Raw genomic sequence first — 14,887 nt, 5'->3', positions numbered from 1 at the left:
ACCCTGCATCCCCTCCCCTCCACTGCCACTTTGGTCCCACCCAGCTTGAGGTAACCTCTAGTCACCCTTTAGATCGGCTGTGTCAATCACAATATGCTGCAAGCCACATATATAATTTTAGATTTCTTAAAATTCACATTAAAAAGGGAAAAGAAATAAATGCAATTAATTTTAATAATATACCTTATTGAGGGGCACCCGAGTGGCTCAGTCGGTTGAGCGCCCAACTCTCGGTTTTGGCTTAGGTCATGATCCCACAGTTTTGTGGGTTCAAGCTCCTCATCAGGCTCTGTGCTGACAGTGCAGAGCCTGTTTGGGATTCTCTCTCCTCCCCTCTCTCTGCCCCTCCCCGACTCATGCTGTCTCTTCTTCCTTGAAATAAATAAACTCAAAAAAATAATATATTTTATTTAACCTTATAGAATCAAAATACTATTCCAACATACAATCTATATAAAAGTATTAATGGGGTATTTTACATTCTTTTTTTTCATAGTAGGTCTTTGAAACCTGATACATATTTATACTTATAGCATGTCTCAATTTGGACCAGCCACATTTCAAAGGCTCAAGAGCCACATGTGACCAGTGGCTACCAAATGGATCAGAACAGCTTTAGAGCTTAAATGTTATTTCCTCTAGGCCAATCATTCTCAAACTTGAATGTACATGAGAATCACCAAGAGAAGTGGTTAAAACAGAGTGCTGGGCCTCACTTCCAAGGCCTGACTGACCACATCTGGGCGGGCCTGAGAATCTGTATTTCTAACAAGTTCCCACATGATGCTGACATCCTGCCAGTTTGAGGACCATGCTTTGAGAAGCTCTGCTCTAGGCAGACTTCTCTAGCCTTCCCTTTCACCCATTGGGAAGTGGACAGTCCTGCTTGGAAAACACTCGTGAAGCACCCTGCTCTACAACACTGCATACAGCTGTGATGGGTCACTTGTGACAGATTACTTGTCCGGCATCTGGGTGCCCTATTAGACTGTGAACTGTATCACGGCAGGTGCTACTTGCCCTATCTCTGGAATCTAGCGTGACACTTGACATACGACACACACAAGGTACTTAGTAAGGAGCTGTGTTGACTGACTTGAAGTCAGTTTGACAGGGGTGATTACATTGTGCTTAATGAGCCTAAGGCCTGACCGTTTTAGCGGTAACTGCCAAAGTAAAAACCACTCAGTTGGCAGGCCCGAGGGGTTAGGAAGCCTTAATTCAAGAATCACAGTGTATTTAGTGGCAAAGCCAGAGCCGATAACAATCATCCATTACACTTCTGTGTCCTTGACAGTTTAATATATTCATGAATGGTCATAATCTCCAGAAAGAAGAGACTCCTACTGACCATATTATACCATCTGTTAAGTAACTGGAATTCAAATAAAAACTTGAAGAAAAAAAAAAAAAAACAAGCAACCAACCAACAAACAACTAAGTGGCAAATTGGAACGACAATCCACGCCTTCTGCCTCCAATGCCTGTGCTCCTTCTTCTCACCACTAGAGACTTCAGCATCTGGGTTTTTTGAGTATCTAGGCTCCACTTGGCTTCAGTTCACAGGAGCATCTCCAGTCACAACTTGTCCGTCCAAACCCAGGCAGTCATTTCATAAAACGCATACAAACGAGGTGAGTATAAAGGAGGGCTCAGCTTATGACTGCTCGAGAAAAACCTCAAGGTACAAAGTCAAGTGGGCAATTTAGAGGGGTGCCATACTACGTGTATATACTCCCCACTCTCAAATGAAAAATTATTATTATTTTTTTAATCGAGCTTTGTTTTTTGTGTTGTGTTTGGTAAAGCTAACCACTCTGGAGTTGGTTCTTGAAGGTTCCTTATGTATCCCTTGGCAAGGGTTACCAGCACCTGAATTAAGCACCAATTTTAGTCAATGATTTACTTCATTCCAAAAAGGGCCACACAGGTCACTGAATTAGCATATCCCAGGGTTTCTTCCTTTTTATTTTTATTGTTTTTTTTTTTTTTAACATTTATTTATTATTGAGAGACAGAGCGTGAGCAGGGGAGGACTAGAGAGAGGGGGAGACACAGAATCTGAAGCAGGCCCCAGGCTCTGAGCTCTCAGCACAGAGCCCGATGCGGGGCTCAAACCCACAAACTGCAAGATCATGACCTGAGCCGAAGTCGGTCGCTTAACCAACTGAGCCACCCAGGCATCCCTCTTCCTTTTTAAAGTATGGTAAAGCTGAAAGAAAAAACTTACTAAACAAATAGATCTTTTATATGCTTCTGTGTCTCCCCTTCTCACCCCTTCCTATTCACTGTTTCCCCGCCTTCTGGCCAGTACTTATTTAGTTCTCGGACACCTAACCTGTGCCTTGACCACTCGACTGAACTGGTCTCTCAAAAAACTGCTAACTAGTCATTTCTTACTAAGTGAAACCATCTTCTCGCAGGACTCACACCACTTTGGTCCCTCTGAAACTACTTCAATCAAGGGGGTACAATTATTCTAAGATTTCGGGGCTGCATTTCTCTCAGCTCTTCTATTGTTACATCCTTGTCTCGAGTCGCTGTATTTTCCTACCCACCATTAATAGTACCGTGATGATGAAGACAGCATGCGGTATCACAGCAGCTAATATTCATAGAGGGCTCACCATGTGATTTGGGACTATTTGAATCCTCAACCACCATTCTATGGAGAAGATTCTAGGACTACTCCCATTTTACAGATGCAGAAACTTAGGAGGAAAGGTCAACTTGCCCAAAGTGACACAGATTGTAAATGGCAGAGCTGGCAATCAGTCTCAGGCAGGCTGGACCCCAACGCCTATCTTTACACCTAGAACCACTCTGCTACACTGCCACGTTGACATCCGAGGCTCTCCTCAGTCCTTGGAAACCCAACTTTTCTCACTACTTTAATCACATTAAAATGGAAGATTTACAAATTGACAGCCCCAAATATTCATCAGTCTCCCCAATCTGGTCAACTAATTCATTCTTTAAACATGTGTTGCAACCACCACCTGAGCATGACATAATGCTAGGACTATGAGGAGTACAGGATCCAACACAGATTATGTCTTCAAGGAACTGATGGGGAAAAAGGATGTGTGTGTGCGTGTGTGTGCGTGTGTGTGCGTGTGTGTGTGTGTATCACTAAGGCAGAAAGTCATCCACACCATGAGAAAGCCATTCATAAGGGAGATAAAAAAAGGAAAGATTATTTCTGAGTAAGGCTCATGGACATGGCACTATTTAACCCAGATTTGGAAAGATGTTCAAGACTCAGACTTATAAAACAAGGAAAAGGAACTGGAGCCTAAGGGAATAATGAGTAGAAGCAAGGGAACGGGTACATATGGAGAATGGTGAGCCATTCAAACCGGGTGGAGTATAGATAGTGTGACCACATTTCCTGCTTTGCCTAGAACAGTCTTGCTTTAGGCCTGTTTCCCCCACGTAATCATTATAGGGCCCCTTTCACACTTGAGTGTCCCATTTGGAAGATTTTATGATCTCTATCCTATGTATAGGGTCTAACAAGGAAGTAGGAGGAGATTAGCCTAGAAAGATAAGACTGAACAGTGGCCCCAGAAAGGTCTTGTGCAAAGAAGATAGGTTCTTCCATAAGTATTGGGACATCACTAAAATAAGTATGTGTATTTTAGGAGGATCAGGCAGCACTTACAAACACAGAATGAGATGGGAAAAACCACTGATAGGAAAACTTGAGAGGCTTTTGCAATGATTCTGGTAATGTAGATAATGGAGACCTGGACCAGGATAATGGCTGTTGAGATGTGATGAAGGAGATGAACGTGAAAGACAGTACAGCTTAGCTGAGGTGTTGGCAACTTTTTTTGTAAAAGGCTAAATAGTAAACATTTTAGGCTCCGTGGGCTATCTGGCTTCTGTTGCAGTTACTCTGCCATTGTAGCTGATAGCAGCCATAGACAGTTCATAAATGAATAAATGAAGCTTTAGTCCAATAAAATTTTATGTGTGGACACTGAAATTAGAATTTTATATAATTTTCATACATGTGAAATATTGTCATTGTTTGACTTATTTCAACCAGTAAATGAGGTAAAAACTATTCAGAGCTTGTGGGCTGTACAAAAACAGGGAGCAGACCAGAAGGCCTTAGTTTGCCAATCCCTGGCCTAGCTGGATATCATATTCAGACCTACTAATCATATCAGCATTTTGAACCTTTAAGCATCCTGTCATGGGATAATCTCAGAATTATTAAATCACCTGATTTTATTCTTGGCCAGAACTGCAAGTACCTTGAGGAATGAAATCCCATTCATAATTGTTTTTATTCCTCACAGAAGACAATACTGAACTCATTTAAATCAGTCTGAGGAGCTTACTTTTGCTTAATTCACCCAATTCATAACAGGTCCAAGGTAAAGTTAGAGAGAAGACGTATTCATGGTAGTAAGCAACTTCAAAAATAGGTAATTTTGACATGCTTTACTTTTCCTAGACTATCGTCTTCATAAATTGCCACAGTGTCTCACACTTCAGGTGAATGTACACTTGCCTGGGAATACAAGCTTAGCAATTGGCCCAGCAGTACATCGACAGGTGATTCAAAGGAAACACGCTATGCAGGTGACATCTTTTCAAAGACTTTTCACTATGCGTGGGCATAGAAATTCCACCTAAATCGCTTGTAGAGCCAAAAAAATATTCTTTCCATAAATGCCACCATAAAATTGAAGTTATGTTATTTATTTTCAAATGTTTATTTTTTTTTTTTTAAAGGGAGAAACAGAGAGAGACAGAGAGACAGAGAGAGGGGGAGACACAGGATCTGAAGCAGGCTCCAGGCTCTGAGCTGCCAGCACAGAGCCTGCTGCGGGGCTTGAACCCACAAACCGTGAGACCATGACCTGAGCTGAAGTCAGATGCTTAACCGGCTGAGCCCCTATTTATTTATTTTTTTTAGAATCAGCATCCTTTCAGCAAGGCAAGCCTGGAGAGAGCAGGCAGGTAGGGGACTGGTGCAAACACACGGCCCTGCATTTACTGAGGTTACTACTACAATATTTCCAGGACCTCTAGGTAGTTTCGACAAATGTAGCACAACAATCTTGCTGCTGCCTCCTACTCCTGCCTTTCATTAAAGCATATAATTTCACTCACCTCCCCCGCCAACCCCAACAACTGACGCTCGTTCCGTCCTCCAAACTAATGCTCCTGAGACGTTGCTGCCTCCCTTCCTCAGGTGTTTGAAAAGTAATGATGTCTAATACTCTAGCATAACAACTCATGAATGGGTGGGGAAAATTACAGGCTAAAGACCAGTCCAAAAACTTAGTTTGTTTTCTGCTTCCAAAAACTGAGGAAGAAATGTGATCAGTGATATCATGTTGAGGTAACATAAAAATAATGGATACAGAAGGGCACCTGGGTGGCTCAGTCAGTTAAGTGTCTGATTTTGGCTCAGGTCATGATCTCACAGTTCGTGAGTTTGAGCCCTGCGTAGGGCTCTGTACTGACAGTACGGAGCCTGCTTGGGATTCTCTCCTTTCCTCTCTCTCTACCCCTCCCTGACTTCTTCTCTCTTGCTCTTTCTCTCAAAATAAATAAATAAACTTAAAAAAAAAGGGATACAGAGTCAGGGTTGCTTTGATCAAAAGATTACCCTTAATTATTAGCTCTTCAAATGCTACCCTCAACCACTCTGATGTTTTCCCTAGTCCAAAACCTCATTGCACAGCTTTGAACAACTCTTAACCTAACTCTGTAGGAATCCAACTCTACAGAACACAGGCTGGCTGTATTTGAGGACAGAAAAAAAGAGGGGTTAGCCATGTTTCTAATAAATTAAAAAGGAACTGTTCTTAAGGGAAATGAAATCCAGAGCTCAGTTCTTGGAGTCTTAACAAAGTGTTCTTCCCCCCAAATCAAGCTCAATATTAAAAGTTCAAACATGTACCTGAAAGTACCTTGTTTTCCACTATTACCTTCCCTAAAGCTTTACAGTAACTTTTCTATTTGTATTTGTAATCTAAGGGCGCCTCTCTACCAGGAGCAAATGCTATCACCTCCAGGTGTTTTGCAGGCATTACGACCCTGTCATTCTCCAGCTTTACATCTACCAGCAGCCCCCACTGATCACTTGGTACATGCAAAGCAAACCACAGCAGGTAGACCCCTATTCACAGGGAAGACATCTACATCTGTAATGAGATGAGTGTTTGCCTGAGGCACGTTGCTTGTTCCGGCCTGCACGGCATCACTGATGAGCAAAACACCCACTCATGACACCTCCTTCCTAACTTTGGTTACTTATTCCCCCAGGATAGTAGCTTTTGTCAACACAAGCTATTTCCACCAAATCCCAGAAGTCTGAAGTCAAGAAACCTGGGCATTAGTCCCAGCTCTGCTACTTACTGATATTGACCAAGTTATTCAAATTTTCTGGACCTCAGGCTCCTTATCCATAAAGATAAGGATAACTGCTGTTCTCAAGGGCTATGAGTGAGACTAGATGAAATTACAGTGAAGCACTCCTGCCGAAGTGAAAAGTATTCTGGGTTGAATGCAGCAGACTTTGACGAACCAAGCCTGGCACAGACCTCAGGCTCCTGAAAGTGATCCTCCTTGCTGAGGTATGCGCAGAAGTAAATGCTGGGAATAAAGTGAAATGAGGGGCACCTGAGTGGTTCAGTCGGTTAAACGCCTGACTTTGGCTCAGGTCACGATCTCGCAGTCTGTGAGTTCGAGCCCCACTTTGAGCTCTGTGCTGACAGCTCAGAGCCTACAGCCTGCTTCAGATTCTGTGTCTCCCTCTCTCTATACTACCCCCCCCCCCACCTCATGCTCTCTCTCTCTCAAAAAAAATAAACATTAAAAAAATAATAACTTTAAAAAATAATTAAAAAAAGTAAAGTGAGGGCGGGGGTAAAAAGAAAAGGTTAAATTAGGTAGTGAAAGGAGAAATACAATCAAATGTTGTGTGTATTGGGGGTGTGGGGAGTTGATGTTAAGATACAGCTCTAGAAACATACAAAATATTAAGCAGTATTCTACAATCCAAACGCCTTGGTCAAGTTTATGTTTTATAAAGTACATTTTTTTCAATATTTGTGGCCAAATTTCAGGGCAAGAGTATTACCATTAAGTAATACTTGTAGTCTTATTTTTCCACATAAACATCCTCTCACAACCAGATTTCATTCCAAGGATGTTCAAGAGACCTGTTGGTTCAAATATTTGTGTATCCTCTGTTCTCTGAGCACCAGGCCCACAGAAATGAAGGCACAGCTGAATTTAGATGTACCAGTCATTACTTGAAATGCAATGTGCCACTTAATTTCAACCAACCGTAGAAGGCAAAAGAGGAAGAGAGACTGGAAGATGTGCCCAAACACTAACAGTGGTTACCTCTGAGCGACGGAATAAAGGATGACATTTTCTGCCACATTACGCCCTGTACAATGGTCATTCTGTACACGGACCAAATTTTCTACAATGATCCATTTGGTTTGGTTTAAACGGGGGCACAAAAGAGTAAGTACCACCCTTTGTAGATGGGAACTTTTATTTGCTAACAGATTGGCCCAGAATTTACTGCTATGAGATTTTTTGCTTATGTACTCGTGGTGGAAAATGTCTAATCACCGTTAGTTTAAAACCGGCTTTTAACACAGGCATGGCCCTCGGAAATAATCCACTGCACCATCCGCTTTTTAAAGATGCAAAAAACCAAGTCAGAGGGTTGAAATGATTTGTTTAAGATTACACAAATAGCAACAGCTTCATGACTAAAACCTAGGTGTCCTGACTTCCAGCTCAGAGCTCCTTCCATTACACCATATGTTTGAATTACACTTCTCTAAAGTCCACCAACATGGGGATTAGGGAGTGCACTTGTGATGAGCACGGGGTGATGTATGGAAGTGTTGAATCACTGCGTTGTTCACCTGAAGCTAATATAACACTATGTTAACTAACTAGGATTAAAAATTAAAACTTAAAAGAAAGTCCACCACATTCGAGGGGCATCTGTGGTGTGTCGAGATGGTACAGGAATACAAAGATGGATAAAACCTAGTCCCTGTCCTCAGGGGAGAGAGCTTTAGAACAAAGTACAAACTGACATGTGTTCTGCTCTCATCACAGAAAACTGTAGCAGCTACTGGTCAAAGACGGCATTTGATTCTTTTCTCGAAAAGTCTACATTCGGTCAACATTCTGGTACCACTCACGGGCTGTAAATCCTCCATAATTTGGAAGGGAGGCAGTAGGGGAAGAGGGTTATAATAAGTTAGCAAACAACCAATTATCCTTTAACTTTACTTTTTCAGAGTAACTGTGAACTGTACTTCCAGCATGCATTTCTGTTGCCCTTCTCGAGTAATGCAGCCCCCATCCCTTTGGAAGGAGGAGAAATAAACTTACTTTTTTTTTTTTTCTTTAATTTTTAGTGATTCTAAGAATCTGTGATTTAGCTCGATTTGAGAGCTACATGAAACCATCGCAGATATTCACCTCTTTCTCCTTCCATGCCATTCAGTTTTTTTCTCTCTACTTAGACGTTTAGGGCCAGGTCTGCCATCGTCCTAAATACAGTGGCATGGCTTTGAAAACACCCGAGCTTGCTTCCAGGACCCCTACTAGTGAAGGGGCTCTGCCACACTGTGCCTCAAAGGTCCAGGAGCGAGGAGTTCATCACTCCCTCCAACTCCTGTTTATTCTTGCCGTCAAGACACCACTACCAACGCGGAGTCCTCCTTTCAGCTGACAGATCTGACTCCCAGAGGGGCACATTCTGCGAAAGGAACAGCTGAGAGGGACCTTGGGGAGTGAGGGTGGGAGCTCAAGGGGCGGACGAGCGAGCTCCAGATTCTCTCCAAAGACGGAATCCGGGGAGCAAAGAATTGGCCTTCCTGCGCTCAAATTAAAACACCACATCACTGAAAAACGTTAAGGTTCGCAACAGCAAAATTCGAAAACAAAACCACTCACCTGCAAAGAGGCCACCAGCAGCAGCAGCCACCGCTCCTCAGAACCGCCAAGCAGCCAGCTCCTCCTACAACTCATCACTGCCGCCGGCATCGACGCTCTTTTCTAGCTCTGGAGCCAGAAGGGGCAGGTCCTAGCGCTCTGCCTATTGGAGGGTCGAGCTGTCACTCATTTGAGGCCTCTCCCCACTCCCGGGATCAGGTCCGGGTCTTTTCCGCTTCCCAAAGCCCTGGGGTAGAAGGCGAGGCTTTGATTGGCTCTCTGCGGAGACGAGCATACTCCCAGACCAGTAAAGACCTGACTTCGACGCCGGGGGGCGGGCCTGGGCCTGGGGAAGTAGAAAAAAACAAAGCCGGGAGCATCGCCGCGGCGATAGAAACCATTTGGGCTTGGGTAGCGTTTAAACCCTTGAGGTGCTGCTGGAAAGCGATTCGGGTCACAGATGAACTATCTGCCAACGTAGAGAAGTGTCCGCGGAATCCTGGAAGTGATGAGGTGATACCTTCTTTTGTTCATGGGAAATTTTCATCCTGGGGATGAAGGTGGGAGTCCTCGCAGGCGAAAAGCTCCTGCTTTCCTCAGTGGTTGTCAGACTTACATCGTGATTAAAGCAAAAGCCTTTAAAGTGCCCGATTTGTGAGCAGTAACTCATGCCCCTTTCTCTTAGTACGTTCATAGGGACTCCCTTTGGGCAATTCCCCGACACTATTTTGGTTGGGGAAGAAAAGTGATAAGAGGGATGCATGAAAAAAGCTTCTAGAACAGTTGAAGGAAGGATGGAATGGAAAGAGGAGGAGAATTATAAATTGGGAGGCCACAGTGACTGAACAGGAGAACCCCATGAAAATACCCAAAGCTCGGCACGAGGCCCTGTAAGCATCTGAGTAGCTTTGAACTACCACACTTTGAAGCGAGTGTCAGAACTTTTGGGTGGACGAGAAAGATAAGGAATGATAGGTTTGCCTGACCACCTGGGAAATTGTCCTTCTTGATTTCTAGAAGCTGCCCTACCTACTGTTTAGTGTCCTCTTTTGACTTTTTCCTATTTCATCCTCGTGACAAGTTCAGTAGGTTTGTGACCACCAGGCATAAACGTAAGCCTAAATTAAACATCATTTTGAAAAGATCATCCTTCCACATTTTAAACTCTGTGACACACTACGTATTGAGTTCATTACCACCCAAGCGTTTGTAGTTAGCTCGGCATAGCATTTCCCTGTCTTTGAATGTAACAGTTCCTCCTGGAATCTCAAAGACAAGAGCTTTACTTCTGGGAGAGCACACCTCCAAGGCCTGACAGGTCCCAGCAGGTGATAGGTCCCACCTAGCAATAGTTAGAATTCACCTTGCATGAGATTGACCAGAGTCAAGTCAGAGCAACAGGAGGAGGCAGCGTCCAGTCTTCACACCCAGGAATGCAGCTTCTAAATCCTATACTCGTACTCACTTGTTTTTCCTCTTCTCCATGCCAGATGGGGGCAAAGTGAGGAAAAAGCTTTTCTACTACAGGGTAGCATCGAAGCTCCCTACTCCGTGCCCCCCATCCCTACTCTGGAGTCTAAAGACGACCGTTCACGTGTCAGACTCTTACAGCATTTGGCATTTAGGGATCCTTACTTAGGACTTAAGGGCCCCTGCTCATTGGATTTGGTTTCACTGTTGTGGATACCCATGGAGGGCTAGCTGGGCACCTAGGACATGAACAATCCCAAACATCACTTGCATTTTAGAATCTCTTTGTACAGGTGAGAAATGGGAACTTTAAAAGGTTTAACGTTCACAATTATTACAGCAGTTGGGGACAGAGCCGTGACAAGGACCCAAGGTTGCCGATTCATAATTCTGAGAAAATGTTTCCTCTTCCGCTGCTTTCCCCAAAAATAAACAATAGGGTTTTTTTTTATTATTATTTTAATGTTTATTTACTTTTGAGATAAAGAGAGAGAGAGACAGAGGCGTGAGTGGGGGAGGGGCAGAGAGAGAGGGACACACAGAATCTGAAGCAGGTTCCAGGCTCTGAGCTGTCAGCACAGAGCGCAACACGGGGCTCAAGTTCACAGACTGCAAGATCATGACCTGAGCTGAAGTCGGACACTTGACCGAGGGAGCCACCCGGGGGCTCCAATAGTTTTTTTTTTTTTTTTAATCAAGGTTACTGATGTTAAAATGAACTTCCATAAAGGCCAATCAGGAGAAATTTAATTCTGATACAGGCAAGCAGTTTAGCTATGGAAATAGTGTCACAGGTCACTGCTTTGTTTCCAGCAACTTCGGTGTAGTCCCACTTTCATCCAAACAAATGAAAATGCAGTAAATTGGGGCGCCTGGGTGGCTGAGTCACTTAAGCATCCGACTTTGACTCAGGTCATGATCTCAGAGTTCGTGGGTTCAAGCCCCGCATCGGGCTCTGTGCTGACAGCTCAGAGGCTGGAGCCTGCTTCAGATTCTGTGTCTCCCCCTCTCTCTGCCCCCTCCCCTACTCGTGCACATGCGTTCTCTCTCTCTCTCAAAAATAAATAAAACATTTAAAAAAGTTAAAAAAAAAAAAAAAGAAAATGCCGTGAATTATCATACCCATGTTGTCTCTTTGTTTTTCTCTCTGTTACGTGTGTATATTGAAAAGTCGATGTTAACACGTGGTATTTTAAGGGTTAGTAGCAGATTGTCTTATTCAGAACCTGAATAAAATACTTTATGATAGCATACATACCTGGCCAAAAGAATTTCACAGCTGTTTATATAGCCTTTGAGGTAGGGTCGAGCTGGTCCACCAAGCATCAAAACATCATCCATTGACTTAGGCTATTCTGCCTTTTTCTTCCCTGCAGAGCCATTGGCTCCCTCCTCCCCCCGCTTCTCACCAGCAAAGTCCAGAATTAATTGACCCTATATCCAATGTACAGGACTGTCTCCTTGTCTTCACAGTGTCGGGTCACATCCTGATCTGGTTGTTTCCTGCTAGTATCTAGTCTCCCACCACACCCTACCTTCTTCAGAGTCAGATTAAAATCTGTCACGCACAATCTAGTATAGTCGGGTCAGGTTTGGCTCCCACCATCGCCCTGCTAAGTACAGGACTCCTCTAACTGAAACCAAACGCTGGGAATGCTCTCATGGATCAGGCACGTAGACCCACAGAGAGGACATTAAAGCCATCTGCCCCTTCATTCACAAGTGAAAACCTAGAATCCGCTTCTCGCAGAGTAGTGTGAAAAATAACAAGAGGCCGTTTTGAAACAGTTTCACAATCTGTGAAGCACCTTACGTCAGCCATTTTATAGAACTGGGAACTTAGGCATGCTGCTTGACCTCAGCCTGTGTCTTTATCTGTGAAGTAGGAATAAAACCTATGTGGCTGATGTGAAAATTCAATGAAAGAATACAGTGTGTACCTGGCACCTGGAAAGCATTCAGTAAGTGGTAGTTATTCTTAACAATTACGCTAATGATAAATGTCAAGTGTTCTAACTACTTAGCAGTACTCGTATTTTAAGAATTCAAGAAAATTTGGGCCTTGTGCCTTCCTTCCCTTTCCTGCTCCCAAGCAGAGACCTGACCTCCTGCAGAGGATATAGGACAGGAGTCTCCCAGTATCTCACGGCCACCCGGAGAAGCGACTGTCAGGAAGTGAATGTGGAGAGGGTGCAGACCCACGGACAAGGCCAGGAGCCCCTGTATTGGGAGGTCTGAACTATGTGAAATTTCCCCATTCTAAGTCTCAACACTGAGCATCTATGGGCAGGAAAAGAGCCAGGATGATTTTTTTTTTAAATTTTCCACTCTCAGTTCTGGGCTGTGTAGGGACACCCAAAACTCAAGGACAAGGGAGGGAGGGGCCTCATCCAAAAAATTTGCCCCATCCAAATTTTTTACCTCTCTATTGAGGAAAAGGGCACATTTCTTTAAAATGCTTATTTTTCGGGGCACCTGGGTGGCTCAGTCGGTTAAGCGTCCGACTTTGGCTCAGGTCATGATCTCGCGGTCTGTGAGTTCGAGCCCCGCATCGGGCTCTGTGCTGACAGCTCAGAGCCTGGAGCCTGTTTCAGATTCTGCGTCTCCCTCTCTCTCTGACCCTCCCCCCACTCATGTTCTGTCTCTGTCCCAAAAATAAACAAACGTTAAAAAAATTAAAAAAAAATGCTTATTTTTCTATGGTGACGAACAAGGTAGTCACAATTTCTGCCCAGTGGAGTTGTTTCCTAAATGCTGTATCATATTTACATATTGAAACACTATATTGAAAACTATTACATTTATTGTATAAGGTTTAGAAAAGAAAAAAATTAACATACCCGTAATCTGGGGCGCCTGTCGGTTAAGCTTCCGACTTTGGCTCAGGTCATGATCTCACGGTTCATGAGTTTGAGCCCCATGTGGGCTTTGTGTTGACAGCTTAGAGCCTGGAGCCTGTTTCAGATTCTGTGTCTCCCTCTCTTCTCTGCCCCTCCCCTGCTTGCGCTCTGTCTCTCTCCCTCTCAAAAATAAACATTAAAAAAAATTAAAATACCCATAATCCAACCACTCAGAATTTGTCATTGGCAATTTTTATTTCCTTCTGGTTTTCCCTATAAATCAATTATTTAAAAAAAAAAAAAAAAACAACCCTGGAATCCTTAATGTATATACTATTTTACAGCAACATTTACTTAATTTATTATGAACATCTCCCCGTCATTTAAAATTCTTTTTCAGCACATAATTCTATCATGTGAATGTGCCTTCAAGAGTTATGTCTCATAATTCAACCAGTCTGCTACTTCCAGACATTGTGGGTGTTTCAGTGTCTTGAAAAGATTCAGGGATTTAAATGGACTGCTTATTTCCCCCAGTGACAGGGTGCTCTGGAAATATCTGTTGAACCAAAGGGACTGTCTGCTGGTCCCAGTTCTTTTTTGACAGGGCTGGTAAGGTGGCCAAGAATTCTTTTCTCTGTGCCCTGGTATTGCAGGGCTGAGAGAGCAGAAGCCATTTAAGCCGAAAGCTCCCAGAGGGGTTGGCCTTTAACCCCTGCTTGCCTCAGGATTTCCTGAGGAAAAAGGAGTTTAGGTGACAGAAAATTGGGGGAGGGAACGGACAGGGGTCCGTTAATAGAACCTTACAAAACTCCTGGCATTTGTGTGTCCATTTTAGAGATGAGGAAAGTAAGGCTCCGAGAATTTGTCCAAACCTGCGTAGCTAGTTAAGAGAACCAGAGCTTGACTCCTAGGCGTGGTTCTAAAATTTTGACTCTTCCCACCATGCTGCCCACTGCTCCCAAAAGCTGATGGGTGGAACTTCATTTTTTTTTTCCTGTGAGAAATTCGTTGTCAGTCTTCTAGGATATATATTTATATCTACTCCGTAAAAAAAAACAAAACAAAACAAAACAAAAAAACCACCTCCTGACTTTCCAAGAATTCCTTCTGTCTATGGGTTTCCCAAGTTGGCTCACTCTTTGCCAAAAGAACATATCTTCCGTTTTTGATGAACAATCCGATGATGTAGCTTTTTTCCCCCTGTGTTGCTTATTTTCTTATAGAAGTGTCCTTACTGCATACATTGGAAGGTCAGAGTCATAAAAGGAAGTTCTTATAAATCCTGCAGCAATTTAACATTATACACAGTTCCCTTAGCTTTTGGGATTTATAAAATATACCTGTGTATATGTGTGTGTGTATATGTATATGTATAATATGAAATGTGACTTAAAATACATATATAAAATATGAAGCACGTATATAGCAATGAGCCTATTTTTCTGGTTTGGCTCATAAATGGTTTCTGAAGGAAATTCTAAAAAAGGTTTCCAGAATTATTTAGAGGCATGAAGCATTTTGAAATAGGTGTTTAACATCCCAAGATGATACTTTGAAGCCAGTAACATGTTATCTGGAGGTGTAGTTTCTAGAATGTGTTGCTAAAGTTTCTTTATATGATCTAATCAAAATCA

At 43.2% G+C, this 14,887-nt stretch overlaps 1 protein-coding gene across 2 annotated transcripts in view; it reads right to left on the bottom strand.

Annotated features, from left to right (window-relative positions):
- BPGM (bisphosphoglycerate mutase) overlaps positions 1 to 12,040 on the bottom strand; it is a 31,088-nt gene extending 19,048 nt beyond the window's left edge. The window contains exons 1-2 of one of the 2 annotated variants that reach the window (XM_045495696.1): positions 11,669 to 12,039; positions 8,962 to 9,187 (exon numbers count right to left, since the gene is read on the bottom strand). The gene's annotated coding sequence lies outside the window, so the exon portion shown is untranslated. Of the gene's footprint in view, positions 1 to 8,961; positions 9,188 to 11,668 lie in introns of both variants that reach the window. The other variant, XM_045495693.1, reaches the window with a different exon arrangement.
- Between the last annotated feature and the right edge of the window lie 2,847 nt (positions 12,041 to 14,887).

The sequence above is a fragment of the Leopardus geoffroyi genome, chromosome A2, assembly GCF_018350155.1.
Source record: "Leopardus geoffroyi isolate Oge1 chromosome A2, O.geoffroyi_Oge1_pat1.0, whole genome shotgun sequence".
Lineage (NCBI taxonomy): Eukaryota > Metazoa > Chordata > Mammalia > Carnivora > Felidae > Leopardus > Leopardus geoffroyi.
This window is presented reverse-complemented; position numbering and strand designations above follow the sequence as displayed.